The sequence below is a fragment of the Vicugna pacos genome, chromosome 10 (genome assembly GCF_048564905.1).
Source record: "Vicugna pacos chromosome 10, VicPac4, whole genome shotgun sequence".
NCBI classification, from domain to species: domain Eukaryota; kingdom Metazoa; phylum Chordata; class Mammalia; order Artiodactyla; family Camelidae; genus Vicugna; species Vicugna pacos.
Window position 1 is genome coordinate 74,455,430 of NC_132996.1, and position 5,767 is coordinate 74,461,196.

Below are 5,767 nucleotides of genomic sequence, written 5' to 3' on the forward strand. Positions count from 1 at the left end.
TTACAAGAGACAAAGAAGGATGTTATTAATAAGTATCAATACAGCAAGAAGATACAACAAGTATAAACATTTATGCACCTATTGACAGACTATCAAAATACATGAAGCAAAAATAACAAAATTGAGAGGAGAAACAGACAGTTTTACAGAACAGTTGGAGCCCTCAGTCCCCAACTCCTGATAATGGGTACAACAACCAGATGGAAGATAAGTAAACAGAGGACTTAAAACACCATAACCCAACTAGGTTTAGCATAGATAACACTACCCAGCAACAGGTACACATTCTCAGGTGCACCCAGGGCGTTTTTCTGGATAGGACCTATGTTGGGCCATAAATTGTCTCCATGAATTTAAAAGACAGGTATTGTAGAACGTATGTTCTCTGACCACAGCAGGATGAAGTTAAAAATCAATAATAACCGAAGGAAAACTGGAAGATTCACAAGATTGGAAATTAAGCGACACACTTTTAAACAGCCAGTGAGTCAAAGACAAAAATCACAAGGGAAATCAGCAAATATGTAGAGATGAAAATGAAAACACAACGTACCAAAATTCACGGGGCGGAGTGAAAGCGGTGGGGAGGGGAAGGTGACAGCTACAGATGCTTACACCGAAACGCAGGGAGGTCGTACGTCAGCCATCTACCTTTGCGTCTTAAAGGCCTAGAGAAAGAAAAGCGAGCTAAACCCGAAGGCGGTGGAAGGAGGGAAATTCTAACGACTGAAGCAGAGACAAAACAGAGACTCGGAAAACACCCCAGTGAAACCAAGAGTTGGTTCTTCAAAAAGATCAGTCAAGTTGACAGACCTTCAGCCAGATGGGCTAAGGGGCAGAGAGGAAGGAGCCACGTTACTAAAACCAGAGACGAAAGAGGGACGTTACTACTGACTGTGCAGAAACAGAAAAGATGGTAAGAGCGCTGTGAACAGTGTACACCGACAGACTGGGTAAGCTGGGTGAAGGGGACGAGTTCCAAGACACAGCAAGACTAAACCATGAGGAAACAGGAAGTCTGAGAAGATGTGTGACCAGTAAGGAGACTGAGTCAGTAATCAGAAATTCCTGACACAGGAAGCCGTGGACCTGCGGGCGTCACTCGTGAGTTCTGCCAGGCTGTTACAGAAGAACCAATACCAATCCTTTGTAAATTTTCCCCAAAGTTGAATACGAGGGAACACTTCCTAACTCATTCCATGAAGCAGCAGTACCTAACAGCGAAACCAGACACATACCCCACAGGAGAACTGCAGACCAGTGTCCCTTGTGAACACTGGTGTGGAAATCCTCAGCAAAGTGTTAGCAAGCCAGTTGAGAAGCATGACCGAGCGAGATTTATTCCTGGATTGCAGAGATGGCTCAGCATTATGAAAATACCAGCATAGTACAGCACGTTAACAGAACGGAGGGAAAGCCACCCGGTCGTTGCAGTGGACACAGAAAAAGCATCTGACAAAACTCAACACCCTTTCGTGATTAAAAAAACTCAACAAAATAGGAGGAAACTACTCCATGTATTAAAACCCATATATGAAAATAAAACCTGCAAGAAACATACTCAATGGAGAAAGACTGAAAGCTTTTCTAATTAAAATCAGGAACAAGGCAAAGATGCCTGCTCTCACCGCTTCTGTTCAACATAGTACTGCAAGTTCTAGCCAGAGGAATTAGGCAAGAAAAGGGAGTGAAAGTGTCCACACGGGGAAGGAAGAAGTAAAACCATCTCTGTTTGCAGATAATATGACCTTATATGTAGAAGACCCAGCTGTTAGAACTAATGAACACACTCAGCTAAGTAGCAGGATACAAAGGCAACACATAAAAATCAGCTGCGTTTCTACAAATGAACAATGAACCATATGAAAAGGAAACTACAAAAACAACCCCATTTGCAATATCATCAAAAAGAATAAAATACTTAGGAATTAAGGAGATGGAATACTTGCACAATGAAAACTATGAAATGTTGCTGAAAGAAGTTAGACATAAGGAAATGGAAATACATCTCACGTCCATTGATGGAAAGACAGTGTTGTTAAAATGCAGTATCACCCAAAGTGATCTACAGGTTTAGGGCAACCCCTATCAAAATCCCAATGACTTTTTTTTTTTTGCAGAAATAGAAAAACCCGTTATAAAATGCATATGGAGCCTCAAGGCACCGTGAATAGTCAACACAATCTTGAAAAAGAAAAACAAACCCGGAGGTTTCAAAACTTACAACAAAAGATAAGTAATCAAAACTGTGTGGTCTTGGCACACAGACAAATACAGACCAATGCGACAGAATAGAGGGCCCAGAAAGGCAGCCTCACACGTGCGGTCAAGTGACGTTTAGTGAGGGTGCCAGCACCACTTCATGGGGAGGGGACAGCCTTTCAACAGACGGAGCACCGGGTACCCACAGGTGAAAGAAGGAAGCTGGACCCTGGCCTCACTCCACGTGCAAAATCAGTGCAAAACGGACCAAGGACCTAAACGTAAGAGCTGAAACAATAAACATCTTGGAGGAAAACGTAGGGCAAGATCTTCACAACATTGGATTTGGCAGTGATTTCTTGGACAGTGTACCAGGGGCACAGGTAACAAAAGAAAAAGTAGACAAATTGGACTTCATGAAAACTTTAAACTTTTGTGCATCAAAAAGTACGACCCATAGAGTGAGAAAGGCAGCCCACAGAAGGGGAAGATCCATTTGCAAATCGTTATCTGATAAAGGGTCAATATCTAGACTATGTAAAGAACTACAACTGATTAACAAAGACCAGTGGGCAAAGGTCTTGACTAGACGTTTCTCCAAAGAAAACATGCAAATGACCCATAGCACATGGCGAGTTGCCCAGTATCACTAACCACTAGGGGGACGCGAACCGCAGCCGCCGTGAGGTGCCACCTCTCACCCACCGGGGTGGCCGCTCTCAAAAACCAGGAGATCGCAAGTGTTTGCAAGGATGTGGAGAAGTTAAACCCCTTGTACAAGTACACCGTTGGTGGGAATGTGAAGTGATGCAGTCACTGTGGAACTCAGTACGGCAGTTCCTCAAAAAAGTAAAAATAGAACTACCGCATGACCCAGCAGTTCCTGGGTGTACATCCAAGAGAAATTAAAGCAGGGCCTCAAAGAGGTGCTTGCACACCCACATTCATAGCAGCGTTACTCACCACAGCCAAAAGAGGCAAGCAACCCGAGTGTCCGTCGAAGGATGAATGGATAAACAAAATGGTGTATAAACAGTATTATCGGGCCTTTAGAAAGGATACAGGCTGCCACCTGGATGAACCTTGAGATGAACCTCATGGTCAGTGAAATAAACCAGACACAAAAGGAGAACTGCTGTTGATTTAACTTGCACGAGGTCTGCGGTGTCGACCAAATCACAGACAGGAGGTAGTGCTGGGGTGGGGAGAGGGGAGCCTGGGGGAGAGTGTGCAGAGGGGCCAGGGCTTCAGCTTGAGGAGATGGGGCGAATCACAGAGATGGTTGCACAACAACGTGAGGACACGCATGTTACTGACTTGTGCTGTAAAGACGGCAAATTCTATGTGTGCTTTACCGCAAAAAAAAAAAGAAAAAAGAAAAAAGAAAAAAAAAACTGGGCAGAAGACAAAACCGTAGCGCTGTGGAGGAAAGAATCCCGAAGACCCTGTCTCTGATCCCAGGGCAGGGAAGGCTCCTGAAAGAAGACCAGGGAGCGCTGACCGTGAGGGAGAGCACAGACTCACACTCATCGACATCTTGAACCTCGGCGTCAGATCTGCTGGCGTCTTCTCGACGTGTCCCGGGGTGTCCGGGTGGCTGACCCCGTGCTCACTGCAGCTGTGGTCATCCGGCCGCGCCACCCAGGGCTCACCGTCTCTCCTCGGTGGGCCCCGACCCCCTCGGCAGCTCTCTGGCACAGGGTCAGTGGGACCTCAGCTTTCTGAGTCCAGCAGGATCTCCATGTCGGAAGTGCCCCTTTCTCGTTGGCACTCTTAGATGGTCGTTTACCTGGGTGTGGAATTCGCTGTTCAAAGTCGTCTTCCCTCGTACTTTGAAAATGCTGCGCCGCAGTCTCCTCGCGGCCAGGGTACCGGCGAGAAGCCCGCCCCAGCCTGACTCTTGGTCCCGTGTGGGTCCCTGCCTGGCCTTCCTGGTCGCTCCGAGGCGTCTCTTTGCCTTGAGACCCTGAAACCTCCCCCGCGAGGGTCCAGGAGCAGGTTCATTCCTACTCTCGCTCAGAGATCCCGGAGAACTTTCAGCCGAGAGCTCGTGTCTTTGTTCTGAAGATCATCGCGATGATCGCTGACCAGACGCCGCCCCAGGGCTTCCCCGCCGTCTCCTCTGCGGGATGCCCGTCAGCTTTGCAGGTCGTCCACTGCCTTGTTTTCAGGGGCCATCATATCACAGTTTCTTTCTTTGTCATAGTTTTTGTCTCTGTGGGAGAAGACACACCCACTTTCCCGCCTGGAAACCAGAAATCCTTTCTAAAAAATATTTGAAGTTTAAGTGACATTGCTTTGTCTTTGTTCACCGTACTGGTTTTTGCTGCGGCCCCCACAAGGCAGCAGTAGAGGCTTGCGGCTGGCCTTGTGGGCTCTGGAGCCAGGCTGCCTGGACTTGAGCCCCGCCCACACGTTACGGACGCGAGTCTTTGCGTGGCTCCGTGCCTCAGCTTCCCCACCTGTACAGTGGGAGAAATAGCGGCACACGTGCCATGGGGTGGCTCTCAGGACTAAATTAGATGATGCCCTGGCACGTGGAAGGCACATCACGTACTTGAGACACGAGCACTCACATTCCAGGCGCCGTGGAAACACGCCTAGTTGGTAAGAGGCATGTGGATCATTATCGAAACAGCCGTGCCCTGAGAGTGAGTGAGGGTTAGGAAGTGCTGTTGTTTTGCACGCAGATTAACAAAGGCTAAGGCTGGGTGTGACCTGGCCACAGCGCCCCTGGGACCAGACTGGGACACACAGGGTCAGCTTACAGAAGCTGCCCCTCGTGGTGGCCAAGGCGGGCGGCCAGCCTCACTTGCAGTGTACCTGCAACCTTGTCGGCCCTCCTGGACCATCTCCGGCCCAGGCCAGCCTGCCCTGACCAGACCTCAGTGAGGTGCGTAGGAATGGCCCTAAAGAGACCCCAGGCCCTCCTCTCGGGGCCCCCAGCCCCCACATTCCCCGGGAGCTGAGCACCTCAGCCCGTGGTGGGGCAGGAGCTCCGTAAAGGTAGATCCTGCGGCTGCCATTCCCTTGTGTGGGCAGGACCACGCGGCAGGCAGAGGCAGGTCATGTGGTGCCGGTGGCGTGAGGAGGCCCTCCCCTTGCCCCAGCAGGGGCCAGCGCTGCCTCAGCTTCCCCAGGTGGCCGCCCCGCCCTGGTCACAGGTCCCTTCTGGTCCTAACCGCACAGTGAGGCCAGAGGTGGTCCTGGTTCGCGTGTTTACCATCTGCCCTCCCCCCACCCCACACCAGGCTCCTCCCTCGGGGTCCGAGCACAGCGGGGCAGCTGCTTCCTGCACCAACGCCCACTGCGTCGCCTTCCCGTGCCCCACCCCCCACGGCTTGTCCAGCTTCCTTATAAACCTCACTTGTTTGAAATAATAGGGTGTTTTCGAGCCCCTGGAAGACCCCTGACTCCGCAAGACTGATCCTGGGGGCCTCCCTGCCCCCTGCCACACCTGCCCTCCTGGCAGGTCCAGCGAGAGCCCTGGGCGCGGTACGGCCTGTGGGGCTCTGGACAGCCTGGCCCACAGCAGAGGGAGAGACACCAAGACGAGGACGTGCGC